Genomic DNA, 18,211 nt, shown 5'->3' on the forward strand with positions numbered 1-18,211 from the left:
CGACTGAGTCATCCAGGCACCTCTATTATTTCTTTATATATTTTGGATAGTAACCCTTAATCAGATACATCATTTGCAAACATCTTCTATTCAGTAGGTTGCCTTTTAGTTGTTTGTTGTGCAGAAACCTTATTTTGATGTAATCCCAATAGCTAATTTTTGCATTTGTTTCTCTTAAGTTGCTTTGGCCATTGTCAAAGAAGTTACTGCCTGTGTTCTCTTCTAGAATTTTTATGGTTTCAGATCTCCCATTTAGGTCATTTAATCCATTTTGAATTTATTTTTGTGTATGGTGTAAGAAAGTGGTCTAGTTTTCCCAACACCATTTGTTGAAGAGACTTTCTCATTGGATATTCTTTCTTGGCTTTGTCAAAGATTAATTGGCCCTATAGTTGTGGGTTTTTTCTGGGTTTTCTGTTCTGTTCCATTGATCTGTATGTCTGCTTTTGTGCTAGTACCACACTGTTTCAATTACTACAGCTTTGTAATATAACTTAAAACCCAGAATTGTGATGCCTGCAGCCTTGCTTTTCTTTTTCAAGATTGGTTTGGCTATTCAGGGTCTTTTGTGGTTAATACAAATTTTAGAATTGTTCTAGTTCTGTGAAAAATGCTGTTGGTATTTTGATAGGAATTTCGTTAAATTTTGATAGGAACTGCATTAAGTGAGTAGATTGCTTTGGGTAGTACAGATATTTTAACAATATTTGTTCTTCCATTCCATGAGCATGGAATGTGGAATGTCTTTCCATTTCTTTTTGTCATCTTCAGTTTCTTTCATCAGTGTTTTATAGTTTTCAAAGTACAGGTCTTTCACCTCTTTGATTAGATTTATTCCTGGGTATCTTACTGTTTTTGATGCAATTATGAATGGGATTGTTTACTTAATTTCTCTGTTGCTTCGCTGTTGGTGTATAGAAATGTAACAGATGTTTTCACATTGATTTTTCTATCCTGCAACTTTACTGAGTTTATCAGTTCTAGTGGGTTTTTTGTTGGAGTCTCTCGGACTTTTTTAAAAAAATTTTTTAGGGGCGCCTGGGTGGCTCAGTCGGTTGAGCGGCCGACTTCGGCTCAGGTCATGATCTCGCGGTCCGTGAGTTCGAGCCCTGCATCGGGCTCTGTGCTGACAGCTCAGAGCCTGGAGCCCGTTTCAGATTCTGTGTCTCCCTCTCTTTGACCCTCCCCCATTCATGCTCTGTCTCTCTCTGTCTCAAAAATAAATAAACATTAAAAAAAAATTTTTTTTAATTTTTTATTTAAAAAAATTTTTTTAAATGTTTATTTCTGAGAGACAGAGAGCATCAGTGGGGGAGGGGCAGAGAGAGAGGGAGACACAGAATCAGAAGCAGGCTCCAGGCTCTGAGCTGTGAGCACAGAGCTCGACGTGGGGCTCGAACCCACAGACCTGAGCAGAAGTTGGACGCTCAACCCACTGAGCCACCCAGGTGCCTTATCGGATTTTCTATATATAGTGTCATCTGCAAATAGTGAAAGGTATACTAACTCTTTACCAATTTGGATGTCTCTTATTTCTTTTTGTTGTCCGATTGCTGTGGCTAGGACTTCCCAGCACTGTTAAATAAAAGTGGTTAGAGTGAACATCCTTTTCTTCTTCTTGACCTTAGGGGAAAAGCTCTCAGTTTTTTCCCATTAAGGATGATGTTAGCTGTGAGTTTTTAGTTGGACTTCATTATGTTGATGTATGTTCCCTCTAAACCTACTTTGTTGAGGGCTTTTGTCATGAATGGATGTTGTACTTTGTCAAATGCTTTTTCTTTTTTTTCTTTTTCTTTTTTTTTTTTTTTTTTTTTTTTGCATCTGTTGAAATCATATGGTTCTTATCCTTTCTCTCATTGATGTGATGAATCACATTGATTGATTTGCAAATATTGAACCACCCCTGCAACCCAGGAATGAATCCCACTTGATGGTGGCAAATGATTTTTTTTTTAATGTATTGTTGGATTTGGTTTGCTAGTATTTTGTTGAGGATTTTTGCATTTATGTTCATGAGAGGTATTGGCCTGTAGTCTCTTTTTGTGGTGTCTTTATCTGATTTTGGTATCAGAGTATGATGGCTTCATGTATGAATTTGAAAGTTTTCCTTCCTTTTCTATTTTCTGTAATAGTTTGTGAATAGGTATTAACTCTTTTTATTCTTTCAATGTTTCTTTATTTTTGAGAGAAAGACAGAACACAAGCGGGGGAGGGGCATAGAGAGAGGGAGACACTGAATGCTAAGCAGGCTCCAGCTCCAGGCTGTCAGCACGGAGCCCGATGCAGGGCACAAGGAACTTGAGATCATGACCTGAACTGAAGTTGGACGCTTAACCAACTGAGCCACGCAGGCACCCCGCTATTAACTCTTTAAATGTTTGGTAGAATTCACCTGCGAAGCCATCTGGTCCTGGACTTAATTTGTTGGGAGATTTTTTTTATTACTGATTCAATTTCTTTGCTGGTTATGGGTCTGTTCAAATTTTCTATTTCTTTCTGTTTCAGTTTTGGTAGTTTATATGTTTCTAGGAATTTATCCATTCTAGATTGTGCAGTTTGTTGGCATATAGTTTTTCATAGTCTCTTATAATTGTATTTCTGTGGTGTTGTTATTTCTCCTTTCTTATTTATGATTTTATTTATTTTAGTCCTTTTTCTTGAAAAGTCTGGCTAAAGGTTTATCACTTTCATTGATTTTTTTCTTCAAAGAAATAGCTCCTAGTTTTATTGATCTGTTCTATTGTTTTTTTAGTTTTTCTATCATTTATTTCTGCTCTAATCATTATTTCCTTCCTTCTGCTGGTTTTAGGTTTGTTTATTCTTTTTCAAGTTGTTTTAGGTGTAAGGTTAAGTTGTTTAAGGTTTTTCTTGCTTCTTGATGTATGCCTGAATTGCCATAAACTTTACTTTTAAAACTGTTCTTGCTGTGTCCCAAAGGTTTTAAACCATTGTGTTTTCATCTTTATTTGTTTCCATGTACTTCTTTATTTCTTTCCTTATTTCCTGGTTGAACATTCATTATTTAGTAGCATGTTATTTAACCTCCATGCATTTGTGGTCTTTCTAGATTTTTCTTGTGGTTAGGTTATATATAGTTTCATAGCGTGTGGTCAGAAAGATGCATAGTATGGACTTCCATCTTCTTTAATTTGTTGGGGCCTGTTTTGTGATTTTTTTCTTTCTTTATGAAAATGCTTTAAGAAGACCACTAAATATAAGAGCCTAAATGATAAACTCATGTTTTTTGGGCCTTGAGCTCAGTTTTCTATTATGTCCTATGGCCATTAACTGTAAACTTTATTGCTTTCAAATACAACTTTATAGATTATTTTTTAATAATTTTTCCATTAAAAACATTTCTTGTAGCAAATGTCAAATGGTGATTCTTCTCAAGTATTTATAGTTGTGCTGGGTTTGGTTTTAAGAAGAAATTAGAAGTAATGAGAAGTGGTTTTCAAAACTTGTGGGAATTACAGATACCTGGAGGACTTTTTAATTTTTTTAAATTTATTTTGAGAGAATATTTTTTTTCTTTAAGTTTATTTATTTATTTTGAAAGAGAGCACACAGGGAGGGGAGGGGCAGGGAGAGAGAATTCCAAGCAAGCTCTGCACTGATGGTGCAGAGCCGGATGCATGGCTCAATCCCAGGAACCATGAGATCATGACCTGAGTCAAAATCAATAGAAGCTTAACCGACTGAGCTACCCAGGTGGCCCGAGAACTTTTAAAAAGGTACATTGCTGATTTGGTAGATCTAGGATATAGGGCTCAAGAATATGCACTTTGGGGGCACCTGGGTGGCTCAGGTGACTGAACATCTAACTTTGGCTCCTGTCATGATCTCACAGGTTGTGAGTTCAAGCCCTGCATTGGACTCACTGCTGTCAGCCTGTCAGCTCTGAGCCAACTTCGGATCCTTTGTCCCTCCCCTCCTTCTCAAAATAAAAATTTTAAAACATTTTTTTAAAAAAGAGAAGGGGTGCCTGGGTGGCCTAGTCAGTTAAATGTCTTGACTTTGGCTCAAGCCCAGCATCAGGCTCTGTGCTGACAGCTCAGAGGCTGGGGCCTGCTTCAGATCTTGTGTTACCCTCTCTCTCTGCCCCACTTGTGCTCTGTCTCTCAAAAATAAATAAAAACATTTTTTTTTTAAATATGCACTTTGGAGGCTCCTGGGTGGCTCAGTCGGTTAAGCATCTGACTCGATTTCAGCTCAGGTCATGATTCGTGAGATCAAGGCCCCCAGTCAGGGTCTGTGCTGACATTGTGGAGCCTGCTTGGGATTCTCTCTCTCTGCCCCTCCCCTGCTTGCTCGCTCACTTTCTTGCTTTCTCGCTCTCGCTCTCTCTCTCTCTCTCTCTCAAAATAAATAAACTTTAAAAAAATAGGGGCGCCTGGGTGGCGCAGTCGATTAAGCGTCCGACTTCAGCCAGGTCACGATCTCACGGTCCAGGAGTTCGAGCCCCGCATCGGGCTCTGGGCTGATGGCTCAGAGCCTGGAGCCTGTTTCCGATTCTGTGTCTCCCTCTCTCTCTGCCCCTCCCCCGTTCATGCTCTGCCTTTCTCTGTCCCAAAAATAAATAAATGTTGAAAAAAAAAATTTTTTTTTAATAAAAAAATAAGGAATATGCACTTTGACAAGCTGATGATGTTTATACGCTGACCACTATACTAGGAGGATTCCCTTATATTGCAAACTAATACCTACTTTGATGGCCAAGAAGTCAAGCCTGTGCCTCTTATTAAAATGAGCACCACTGCAATACTGTCATTGGGCAGCAGTTGTGCTATTTCACTAGTTAATTTTGAGGAATCTCCTGGGGCTGGGGACTTAATGTGTACAGTGCTTTTCCCACATAAAAGAGGCAAACTTTGGTTGGGTACAAGAAATAAAATTATCAACCTTCTTTCCTGTCTTAAGAGTTTGATTTTGAAGGAATCTAATTGTTGATTTTATAACTGTTCTGTACATATTTACTATAAAAGTGAAAAAACTTAGCCTATGTTTTATTAAGTTTGTGAGAATAAAACAGATTTAAAGCAGTACAGGGATGCCTGGGTGGCTCAGTTAAGCCTCCAACTTTGGCTTGGGTCATGATCTCACGGTTTGTGGGTTCGAGCCCCAAGTGGAGCCTGCTTGGGATTCTCCCTCTCTCTCTTTGCTTCTCTATCTCCCTCTCCCCCACTTGCACTCATGTGCTCTCTCTTTCTCTTGCTCTCTCTCTCTCTCTCTCTCAAATAAGTAAACTTAAAGCAGCACACACAGAGGAAAAAGCACACAAAAGCATCTCTGAAAGAAACATCAATGAGATAAATTTATGGACTAACCCCATATATGCAAGTGGCTGAGATTTCTCGGTCTTCCTTTGGTTGATTATAACCTTAAAAAGAACGCAAAATCAACATTCATACTAGCATCATTATTTTATCATCTCCAAGTGTCTACTATTTAGTATTTTTCTTTGGAGTAGTTCTAGATTTTGGTTTTGTTTTTTCTGGCTGTTTCATTACAAAGCTGCAATGAATGTCTTTATACATTTGTCTTTATGTACTTGTGTTTCCTTAGGATAAATTTCTAGATGTAGAATTACTATATCAAAGATATACAAGTGTAAAATGGTATCCAGTTTGTGGGGCTGGCTGGCTCCATAGAGCATGTAGCTGATGATCTCAGGGTTGTGAGTTACAAGCCCCATGTTGGGTGTGGAGTCTACTTAAAACAAAAATGACTTAAAACATAGTGCCAGTTTGCCTTCAAAATATTCCAGTAAATTTATACTCCAACCAATAGTGTTAAGAGAAAGCCTTTTCAGGAACTGTCTCATAATTGTCTATTAGCATCTACCCTAACCCCTTACTCGCTAACATAGTTTTTTACATAGTTAACTTTTTAAAAATACTAACATGGGGGGCTCCTGAGTGACTCAGTCGTTTAAGTACCCAACTTTGGCTTGGTCATGATCTCACAGTTTGTGGATTCAAGCCCCGCATCAGGCCCTGCTTTTACGGTGTGCAGAGCCTGCTTCGGATCCTCTGTCTCTCTGACCCTTCCCCCCTGGCACTCTCTCAAAAATAAACGTTTAAAAAATATATTAACTTGAATTAAGTGGTTTAAAATCAGGTAATTTTCCCTTTCTGCCTCTTAAAATTCTGTAGTCAAGATGTACAAGAGGATTTATCAGTACAGAACTGAAATCACATTCAAGGTTTATACACTCCCACCCAATCTTGTGCTATTAACTCAAAGTGGGAATTTGTGTGGATAGAAAATTAACCCCTTCTTCAGAACACTGTACCACTAGGTGCCAGAAAATTGGCCTATGATTCAATGACTAGAACATGAATGCCCACCACCGACCCCAGATTTATGTAAAGAATAACTTGCACAGTTGTAAGCACAGCCCTGCACTGCTTCTGTGGTTCTTAATTACAGACTTTTTTTTTTTTTTAAGATTTTATTAAGTAATCTCTATACCCAACATGGTAAACCTACATCCCTGAGATCAAGAGTTGGTGTGTTTGGGTGGTTCAGTCGATTAAGCATCTATCTCTTGATTTCTGCTCAGGTCATTGTCTGATAGGTTTGTGAGTTCATGCCCCACATCAGGTTCCTCGAGCTGTGGAGCCTGCTTGGGACTCTGCCTCTCCCCCACTCACATGTGCATGTGCTCTCTCTCTCTCAAAATAAATAAATAAACGCTAAAAAAAAAAAAAAAAAAAAAAAAGTCACACTCTACCCACTGAGCCAGGCTGGTGGCCCTTAATTCTGGTCTTTTATCATTTGTTGGAAAGTATAAAGTAGTAGGCTTAAAATAATTAACATTCACTGAGCACTTACCATGTGTCAGGTGCTATTGACTTCTAGTCTAACAACCCTTTCTAACAAATACTATTATTATGCCCACTTCACATATGAGGAAGCTGATGCATAGAGAGCTTAAGGAAAGGAACTTAGTCAATTCCACTTGAATCATTAGGAATGCCTCTTAATTTCTAATGCCTCTAAAGCTCTGTGGTTCTGAAAAGCACAAGCTACTCTATGTTGGAACACTTTCTAAATAGCCTGATGATAATTCAAATCTTGTTGAAATATCTGGCAGGTATATAGATTTTCATCATTTTCTCTTTTTTTTCTGTATGCTTGAAAATGATCATAATTAAAAATCTTATTCTTTTTTTTTTTAACGTTTATTTATTTTTGAGACAGAGAGAGACAGAGCATGAATGGGGGGAGGGTCAGAGAGAGAGGGAGACCCAGAATCAGAAGTAGGCTCCAGGTTCTGAGCTGTCAGCACAGAGCCCGACATGGGGCTCGAACTCACGGACCGCAAGATCACGACCTGAGCCGAAGTCGGACGCTTAACCAACTGAGCCACCCAGGCGCCCAAAAAATCTTATTCTTTAAAGCAGTAGCATTCTATTTATTTTTGCTTTAATTCTAAATAACTCTGAAAACTTCATTTTTATTTTTATTTTTTTAAGTTTATTGAGAGAGCAAGTTGGGGAGGGGTGAGAGAGAGGGAGACAGAATCCCAAGCAGGCTCTGTGCTGTCAGCACAGAGTCCAATGCAGGGCTCAAACTCATAACCCGAGCCGAAATCAAGAGTCCGACGCTTAACCAACTGAACCACCCAGGTGCCCCTAAGACAACAAAAACTTGTAAATTGGAACTTTACAACATTCTTGGTTAACACACATTTGCAGACACCCACTGTGGGCCAGGTGCTTGTTCGATAGAACTCAAGGAAGCAGAAGATGCAGCTGCTCTGCCCTCACAGTTCACAAAGTGAACCTCAAACGTTAGACCCTCCTGCTGAAGTCAGGTTATCATTTAAGTCCTTTCTTGCTTAAGTAAGGGAGAGCTCAGGGAAGCAACAAATAGAGCGAGAGCATGAGAGATGATGAAGACAAAAGCTGCAAAGTGGAATTTGAGTTTATGGAAGAGAAATCCCTCTCCCTTCCTCTGCTAGCTACACACTGAAGAAAGTAGAAAACAGAAATAACAGCAGCAAAGACCTATCCCTTGGCAGGTAATCGAGTTGTAAGTACAGCTGCATCCCTTTGTACCCCATATCTCCACCCTAAAATCACTTCCCAAGATCTTTTGAGCTCTGGCAGGTTGGTACCTGGAGCGCTGTGCTATGCTATAGAAGTGCACAGAAGCCATATGTGAGTCCTTGGGACCTCAAAACTGCTTTCCTAACCTTAGCCAAGAAGCAGAGAAGGCCTTGGTTTCTCGCAGAGGTGGATGTACCTGACTCCAGGAAAAGAATTGGTCAGACAACAAATGCATCTATTTATAACCTATAATCTGCTGGGCCAGCAACATGCTAATAACCAGCTGGATATGATGGAGAGGCCACAAGCCAACTGTCAGAATAGGAAGATCCTTGCACTAGTGGTCGGAGAAAAGGATATACATGAAAGGGCTGCATGAGCCAAAAAGCACTATAAAAAAAAGTCCTTGCTGTTATGAGCTGGTTTCACTACTCACTACTTCATGTCCTTGGGCATGCCCTCTCTGAGCCTCCATGTCTTCACCTATAAACTGAGCCTGAGTGGCTCAGTTAAGTGTCTGACTCTTGATTCATGGATTTGTGAGTTCCAGTGCCTCATCAGCATCCTCATGCACTGTCCTCACACTGACAGTGCAAATCCAGTCACACTTGGAATTCTCTTTCTCTCTCTGCCCCTCCTGTGCACGCTCTCTCTCAAAATAAGTAAGTCAGTGTAAACAAAATGAAATGGAAATTATTCTCTATCTTACAGAGTACTTGGAAACTGAGGTAATTTATGCAAAAATTCCTTATAAACTGAACAAATACATTATTACTCAGAATCTGTTCTACTTAAAAAACAAGAAGATCCAACAGCTAAGTATTCCAGAGAAGTCAGGAGGAGGGATTAGGGAAATTTCCCTGAAAGCCACTTAGCCAACCATTTACTGGACCCATTTTCTGTTAGTTCTGGGCACACAGCTAGACTATATTCCTCAGCTTTACCTGCAGTTAGATGTGGCCATGTAACTGAGTTCTAGCCAGTGGAATGGTAGTGATGTGCTGATGTACATCTCTTGAAGGCCTGCTCTGTAAAAATCCCCACTGCACCCAATGCCCTATCCCTGCTGCTACTGGCTCCATGCAGACAAATGGTAACTATGGAGGCCTGGTGTTGAGATACAGAAGCTACAAGGTAAAAGAAACTTGGGGCCCTGAGTCACCACCAGTGGCTTGGAGGCCAGCTACCCACTGAACTTTATAGAGGAAGAAATAAACTTACTACATTTGGGCCATTAAATTAGCTTGAACCATATGAACTTGCCAATATTTGACTTTATGAAGTAAAAAAAATAGGGATGTCTGACTGGCTCCGTAGGTAGAGCATATGACTCCTGATCTTGGGTTTTAAGTTCAAGCCCCACGTTGGATGTAGAGTTTATTTTATTTTATTTATTTATTTATTTATTTATTTATTGTTTATTTATTTTTGAGAGACAGAGTGTGAGCAGGGGAGGGGCAGAGAGACAGAGAAAGACACAGAATCTGAAGAGGCTCTAGGCTCTGAGCTGTCAGCACAGAGCCCGACACAGGGCTTGAACTCACAGGCCGTGAGATCATGACCTGAGCCAAAGTCGGACACTTAACTGACTGAGCCACCCAAGTGCCCCAGAGTTTATTTTAAATAAGCCCTACGTTGGGTGTAGAGTTTCCTTTAAATACATACATACATACATACATAAATTTTTTTAAATTAATTTCATATGATTCTCCCTGATAGATCATTTGATTTGCTTTAGCAGCCACTGTAACAATACGCCATTTTAAAGGAAGTCTTTTTGACAGCCACATTTTCAAAGGTGAGAAGGAAAATTATTATTATTGAGCTCATGGAACAAAGATTATAAACTGCTTGCCTTTGATCCAGCTTTGGATGCAAAAATACATGATTTGCTCCACAAAATGTTGGCCCACATAGTTTTCAAAGGTTGAATTCAGAGCCAAATCATGCAGAAGTCAAAAATGTATTTTCTATGTCATTTGTTTTTTGACCTTCAGAATCAATGTAGCAAAAGACAAAACAAAACAAAGCAAAAAAACCTAAAACCAAAAACTAAGGAAGACAAAAGGACAAAACCTCTTTAATAAACAAAGAATTAAACTATTTAGATCTTAAAAGAAAGACAGAAAAATTTATAATTAAGTGGTTGATTCATTGGTGGAACATGTGACTCATCATCTCGGGGTCATGTGTTCAAGCCCCACTTTGGGCATAGAGCTTACTTTAAAAAAAAAAAAAAGGGAAGGAGGGGTGCCTGAATGGCTCAGTTGATAAGCGTCCAACTCCTGGTTTCAGCTCAGGTCATGATCTCACAGCTGGTGTTTGAGCCCCGCATCAGGCTCTGTGCTGGCAGTGCAGAACCTGCTTGGGATTCTCTCTCTCTCCCTCTCTCTGCCCCTCCCTTCCTCTTGCTCTCTCTGTCTCTCTCAAAAATAAACATTTTTTTAAAAAGAGGTAAGGAATTTTTTCTAAAGTATATGAAATTCAGGGGTGCCTGGCTGGCTCAGTCAGTAGAGCATGCAGCTCTTGATCTCAGGGTCCTGAGTTCAGGCCCTACATTGGGCATAGAAATTACTTAATAAAAAAATTATATGGAATTCAGAAAACATAAAGGAAATGATTGACAAAATTGACCACGTAGAAACTTGTATGGCAAAAATAGTGTAAAATAGTCAAAATGTGACAAAGAGATGGTTTCTCTAATATATAAAGAGGTTGAATTAATAAGAAAAAGATAGAAGAAAAGACTGGGGCGCCTGGGTAGTTCAGTTGGTTGAGCGACCCACTCTTGATTTCAGCTCAGGTCATGATCTCACAGTTGTGAGATGAGCCTTGAGTCAGGCTGTACACTGATCATGGAGCCTGCTTGGGATTCTCTCTCTCTCTCTCTCTCTCCCTCTGCCCCTCCCCTCTGTTCACGCTCTGTCTCTTTCTAAAAAAGAAAAAAGAAAATACAAATAATACGTAATCTTACAAAAAGAGTGTACAAGGGGGGCACCTGAGTGGCTCAGTTAAGCGTCTGACTTCAGCTCAGGTCTTGATCTCACAATTTGTGTGCTGACAGCTCAGAGCCCAGAGCCTGCTTCAGATTCTGTGTCTCCCTCTCTCTCTCTCTCTCTCTGCCTCTCCCCTGCTTGTGCATTCTCTCTCTCTCTCTCTCTCAAAAATAAATAAATATTAAAAATAAATTAAAACTAAAACAAATAAAGAGTGTACAAGGAACACCTGGCTGGCTCAGTCAGTGGAGCATGTGACTCTTGATCTCAGGGTTGTTAGTTTGAGCCCCACATTAGGTGTAGAGATTACTTAAAAAAATAAACAAACTTAAAAAAATTGAAATAAAAATGTAAAATAATTGAACCTGTAGTCAAAAAGTATCACAATGTGGGGCACCTGGGTGGCTCAGTCAGTTAAGCATCCAACTCATGGTTGGACAGTGCAGAGCCTACTTGGAATTCTCTCTCTCCCTCTCTCTCTGCCCCTTCCCTGTTCACTCTGTCAAAATAAATAAATAAACTTAAAAAAAATTTAATTAAAAATAAAACTATCATGATGTATGTTTTATCTGAAGCTATGACACTGGCTATTTGGTTTTTTGTTTATTGATTTGGTTTTTTTTCTCTGCAGAGATCATGAGGGGGTACATATTTTTTGATAGTATTGTGGTTTCATCAGTGTAATCAGCAAGACTTTTCCAGTAAAGAACAAAGTGGAAAGTGGGAGGATAAATGAACAAATTATTTGAGATTCATCATTTCCCCACACTTGCCCTTACTTAATCCCCAATTACCAGTCTTTATACTTGAGGCTGAGAAATCACTCCATGATTTTGAAGGTTTTGAATGTCTCATCCCCATTTTGTAGAACTAGAATCATAGAAGAATTAAGGTAGGAGAATTATAACTCCAGCTTCTACCTGTTTAATGTATTTGAGAAACATGTTTGTGAAGTGCTAGATTGAGGACCAAAGGGTTGTAAATATAAGTTAATACAAATGATCTGATTTCATCTTAAGTGATCTATAATGATTTGGAAGAGCACAAATAGATATTAAGATTTTGCTTCATTTTCTCCTTGTTCTAGATGTGCTTTTCTCTTTCCCATAGTCTTCCGTGGAGGCTTCCTCCATCTCTCATCAATTCTTCTCAAATCACAAATGTTTTCCCAGCCTGTGAAATCTAGTGACTGGCTGGCCAGAGCATTACGGCAATTGTGTTCTTCTGAAGGAAATCCTTTTTTTAACTGCCAGGAATTTCAGGCTCCAAACTTGGGGGGGCGGGGTCGGGGGGGGAGACTTTTTGGCATAATGCCGGGTAATTGCCTTCTTTCCCTTTAGCCAACTGAAGGCGACTGGCTGGAGCCCAAGGGTAAAACCACAGTCTCCCATGGCTGCAAGGGACAGACTTTCAGGGATCCTGGGAGATTGAGACCAGTCATTTCTCCTTCCATACAGACAAGACTTCTTTCAAACCACAGCCTGGCAGAACTTTAATGCTTTCCAAGGAGAAATCATACGACTCTATTCATCACAACAGCATTAAAAACAATACAATAAAGCATTGTTTTTCGTCTAAAACAGAGATTGGCAAACTTTTTCTGCTAAGGATCACTATGACATAGTGATCATGACCTGAGCTGAAATCAAGAGATTGGCAAACTTTTTCTGCTAAGGACCAGTAAATATTTTAGGCTTCACAGACTATATGCTTTCTATTGCAACTACAGCAAAAATAGCTGTAGACAATACCTAAGCAAATGAGCATGCTTTCCAACAAAACTTTGCAGGCACTTACCTGAAACTAATGTAACTACATTAGTGTATCAACTACAATAAAACAAAAACAAACAAACAAACAAAAAACGGGTGTCTGAGTGGCTCAGCAGTTAAGCGTCTGACTTTGGCTCAGGTCATGATCTTACAGTTCGTGGGTTCGAGCCCCGCCTCAGACTCTATGCTGACAGCTGAGTCTGGAGCCTGCTTCCAATCTGTTTCCCTCTCTCTCTGCCCCTCCCCCACTCCCATTATGTCTCTGTCTTTCAAAAATGAATAAAGGTCAAAAATAAATAAATAAACAAAGAAAACTTTGTGGACACTGAAATTTGAATTTCATTTAATTTTCACATCACATAAAATAATTCTTTTTTTCCCAGCCATTTACAAATGAAAATTTTTTAGCTCATGGTCTATATAAAAACAAGCCTATAGTTTATTGACCCTTGATCTAAATTACTGGTTTTAAACTGCTTTGGCAAGTCCTCTGAGGGGAAAAGGAGTTGGTTGGACTTGGCAATTCGCATTCAGGCTTTCATTATTGTAGCCATCCCCCTTTTTCCTGTTTTATAATTGGGGCTCCCAGGTTTGGGGGATTTTTTGTTTGTTTGTTTGTTTGTTTGTTTTGGGAGTTCTTAACTTTTTTTTAATTGAAGTATAGTTGACATACAATATTATATTTGTTTCAGGTATAAAACATAGTGATATGACATTTACATACATTATGAATGATCACCACAGGAAGTCTAGTTACCATCTGTCACCACAGAAAGTTATTACAATATTGCTGACTATCCCCTACATTGTACTTACATCCCTGTGACTTATTTATTTTATAACTGTAAGTTTGTACCTTCCCAGGTTTTGTTTTATATATGGAGAGGTTTCCATAAAAAAACCAGAATCTCCTTTTTGCAATTTCAGCCCATTTTCTTTTGCCCTTCCCTCTGTGAAGATAGAAAATAGTAGCTAGCTTACTTTAAGGGCCTTTCAAAAAATGATCAACAGGGGTGCCTGGGTGGCTCAGTTGATTAAGCATCCAACTTCAGCTCAGGTCATGATCTTGCAGTCTGTGAGTTCAAGCCCACATCAGGCTCTGTGCTGATGGCTCAGAGCCTGGAGCCTGCTTTGGATTCTGTGTCTCCCTCTCTCTCTGCCCCTCCTCCACTCACACTGTTTCTCTCTCTCAAAAGTAAACATTAAAAAATTAAAAAAAAAAAATCAACAATTCAATCTTAAATAAGTCTTGTTCTTTCATCTGCCTTGTAAGTCAGTCACATTTTGCCAATGCTTTAGTTTGTATTTGAGATCTTTCTTTTTAAAAAAAATTTTTTTTAACATTTATTTATTTTTGAGAGAGAGAGACAGAGCATGAGTGGGGGAGGGGCAGGGAGCGAGAGGGAGACACAGAATCTGAAGCAGTCTCCAGGCTCCGAGCTGTCAGCCCCCGATGGGGGCTCAAACTCACAAACTGTGAGATCATGACCCGAGCCAAAGTCGGTCATCCAACCAACTGAGCCATCCAGGGACCCCTGTGTTTATGATCTTTCTCTCCAAGTTCTCAAAATCCCTCAGAATTCCACAGACTGAAATAATATCTCACAGGGATATTGTGAGATATCCTTGCTGTGCATCCCCGCATCTTTTCTCTATTAGTCAGGGTGTCCAACAGCACCCTGGCTGGAGGGAGAGCCCCCATTGTGCTTAGAAGGAAGAAACAAGTGGCAAGGCTAAGAAGACTGCTTGGGCTTGGAGTCTGGTCTGAGATCTAAGAGAGGTTTTTTTTTGTTGTTTTTTTATTTTTTATTTTTTTAAAGTTTATTTATCCTGAGTGAGACAGAGATGTGAGTGGGGGAGGGGCAGAGAGAGGAGACAGAGTCCCAAGCAGCTCTGCACTGCCAGCACAGAGCCTGATGCAGGACTCCAACTCATGGAACTGTGAAATCATGTCCTGAGCCAAAACCAAGAGTCGAATGTTTAACTGACTGAGCCACCTAGGTGCCCCTAAGAGAGTACTTATGTGGGATAAAAAGGCCTGAGGTCAGAATCCAGGAAAATTTTGAATAGACAAGAAACAAAGTGGGCAGTAAATGAGAACAAGCAATTTAGGGTAGGTGCCATGAGTAACACAGGGGTGCTTCAATATCATCTCCTATGCTGCATGTTTGTATGTATGTATGTATGTATGTATGTATGGAATAAATTCTACCCCTAATGTGGGGCTCAAACTCATGACCCAGAGATCAAGAAGCACATACCCTACTGACTGAGGCAGCCAGGAGCCCCTCCTATGCCTCTTTTATACAAAAATAATGCATGTTCATCACAGAAAAAAAAAATTATATACTGGGGCACCTGGCTGGCTCAGTCAGTGGAGCATTCAACTCTTGATCACGAGGTTGTAAGTTCAGGCCCCACATTGGGTGTAGAGATTACTTAAAGATAAAATTTATAAATGAATGAGTGAATGAATGAATGATTACTTACAGATAAAATATATAAATGAATGAATGAATAAAATCTTTTGAAAAATTATATACCAGGGGCACCTGGGTGGCTCAGTCGGTTGGGCACCTGACTCTTGATTTCGGCTCAGGTCATGACCTTGAGGTTCATGGGTTTGAGCCCTGCATCAGGCTCTTCACTGACAGTGGGGAGCCTGCTTTGGGGTTCTCTCTCTCTCCCTCTTTCTCTGCCCATTCCCCAACTTGTGCACTCTCTGTCTCTCTCAAAATAAATAAATAAACAAAAAATTATATACTAGGGGCACCTGGGTGGCTCAGTCTGTTGACTGTCTGACTTTAGCTCAGGTCATGATCTTGCAGTCAGTGGGTTCAAGTCCAGCATCAGGCTCTGTGCTGACAGCTCAGAGCCTGGAGCCTGCTTCAGATTCTGTGTCTACCTCTTTTTTTGCCCCTCCCCTGCCCATGCTGTCTCTCTCAAAATAAATAAACATTAAAAAAATAAAAAAAAATTATATACTAAAGAATTAAAATCACCCATAATTCTGTCACTCGGAGATAATAACTGTTAACAATTTGGTGTGTGTCTTCCCAGAATTTTTTCTATGACCATACATATTTATAAATTTTAAATTCTCAGTTGTGTCATTTGAATGTCTCATGAGCAATTCAGATTCACTGTGTGCCATAAAAGTTTCTTCATCTCTAAACCTGTTTTACTGATATCCAGTGCCCATTTCAAAACTTTGAAGTTCCTGGTCCTGGTTCTCCCTTACCACCATCCCATGGATCATTAACTCTCCCGGTTAGCTCTTCTTTTCCGAAAGTCAGAATAGTCACACTTTTACCCGTTCTTTCTAAAACATAAATCTGATTTTTTATTCTTAATATAAAACATTTTTATTTCAAAAGAGAGTCTTTATATTTGCATAACTAAAAAACAGACTCCCTGGTGTAGAGTGGGCAGTACCTCTGCCAACTAATATCCTGTTATCTGCTGGACATTTGAAAAGTATCCATTGTCAGGGATACCAGTAAAAGCTGGTGCAAAATAAATTCATTAATTAATTAAAATAAAAGCTGATGCAAAGCCATCGTTGGTCCCTACAAAGTCAGGCATCAGTACCTGAAAGGTGAGTTCTAGAGACAGAAGAGGTACCTTTGGATCCTAGCTCTAAAATGAGTTGGTGGAGCACCTGGGTGCCTCAGTGGGTTAAGCGTCTGACTCTTGATCTCAGCTCAGGTCTTGATGTCAAGATTGTAAGTTCAAGCCCCATGTTGGGCTCCATGCTAGACATGGAGCCTACTTATAAGTAAGTAAATAAGTAAATAAATAAATAAAGTTGGTTTTATTATATTTATTACATTATGAGGGCTCCTGGTGGGCCCAGTTGGTAGGGTATGCAACTCTTGATCTCAAGGTTGTAAGTTTGAGCCCCACGTTGGGTATAGAGATTACTTAAAAATAAAATATTTAAAGTGAGTTGATTATGGAAGTGGAGGTGTCTGATGCTGAGTAAACCTGGTAATTCAGAATCTAAGGACTATTTGGAAGTGGGTAATTAATCTCAATTAACAGGAGTGCCTTCTCCTTAGGGTCTGAGAAACTCTGGAGAGAGGAGGTATCCCCAGATGGCGGGTATGCTCTCACAGTCTGCCATATTAATAACAGATAACATTTACTGAGCACTTACTGTGTACCAGGCACTGTGCTAAGAGCTTTGTTTTCATGTTCTCTTATTCCTCATCCCAGCACTCTGAATGAGACATGTTTATCAGAAGAGGAAAGAGAGGCTTAGATGCTATGTTAAATAATTGGTCCAAGGCTAGAAAGTGCAAGAGCTGAGATTGGAGCCCTGGCTAAGTGACTTCAGAGTCCTGACTTTTATGTCATTTGGCTGCTGCTGTCCATACTCAGGACTCCACAGTGAGGACTAGTGTCAGACAGAAGAGGAGGTTACCCAGGAGGACAACTCCTATGGTCTAGTAGAAGCTAGGGCCAGGGTATAAACCCGGACTCTGAAGGGAGTGAAATTCCTCAGGCCCAAACTGTTACCCCAAAGCTTCTGTGTTTGAGCAAAGGCCTGAAACAGAGAGACATCCACAGTAAAACAAGCCTGTTTTAGGCTGTTGAAGAGACTCTGGGTGGGGAATTAGCTACCCTGGAGAATGAGGCCAGAAATCTGCCGTTATCCAGTCTGCTGTGTCCACTGCTGTCAGTGCAAATTCTTTACCTGCTGCTCATCCAATTTAACAATCCATAGACAGAGTTAACAGAAACCTTTGGGATTCCAAAAAACACTTGTCACATTGTAGCTCTCACTTCAACAATATATGGCCCTTGCAAGTCCTAGACACCTGAAGATCAGCTGTACATTCACTAGCAAGTATTGCTTGAGTACTAGCTTTGTTTTAGGCACTGTGTCAGATGCTAGGGATACGGCAGTGAACAAGAAAAACGGTCTCAGGGCACCTGGCTGGCTCTGTCAGTAGAGCATACAACTCTTGATGTTGGGTTTGTGAGTTCAAGCCCCATGTTGGGTGCAGATCCAATAAGTAAATAAGTAAATAAATAAATAAATAAAAAGAAAGAAAATCTAAAAAAAAAAAAAAAAGAAAAAAGATAAACAGTCTCTGTATTCATAGAGCATAGGGCAGAAAGCAGGTGACAGGTGGGTAATTTGTAACAAGGTGTGAGGAATGATGTGATGGGACAGTACAGTACTCTAGGAAAGTACAGAGCAAAGAGATTTTCCAGCTTCGAGGTTAAGGAATGTCTCCTTGGGGAAATAACTTTTAAGGTGAGACCTGAAGAAATAGGTGTTAGCAAGTGAAACGTGAGCCACCTAGGCAGAGGTAAGGTAGCCTAGTGGAAGGAGATGGAGAAGCTGCCAGAGAAGAGTGAGGTCAGCAGTTGGAAA

This window comes from Felis catus, chromosome C1, assembly GCF_018350175.1.
Source record: "Felis catus isolate Fca126 chromosome C1, F.catus_Fca126_mat1.0, whole genome shotgun sequence".
In the NCBI taxonomy this organism is placed as follows: domain Eukaryota; kingdom Metazoa; phylum Chordata; class Mammalia; order Carnivora; family Felidae; genus Felis; species Felis catus.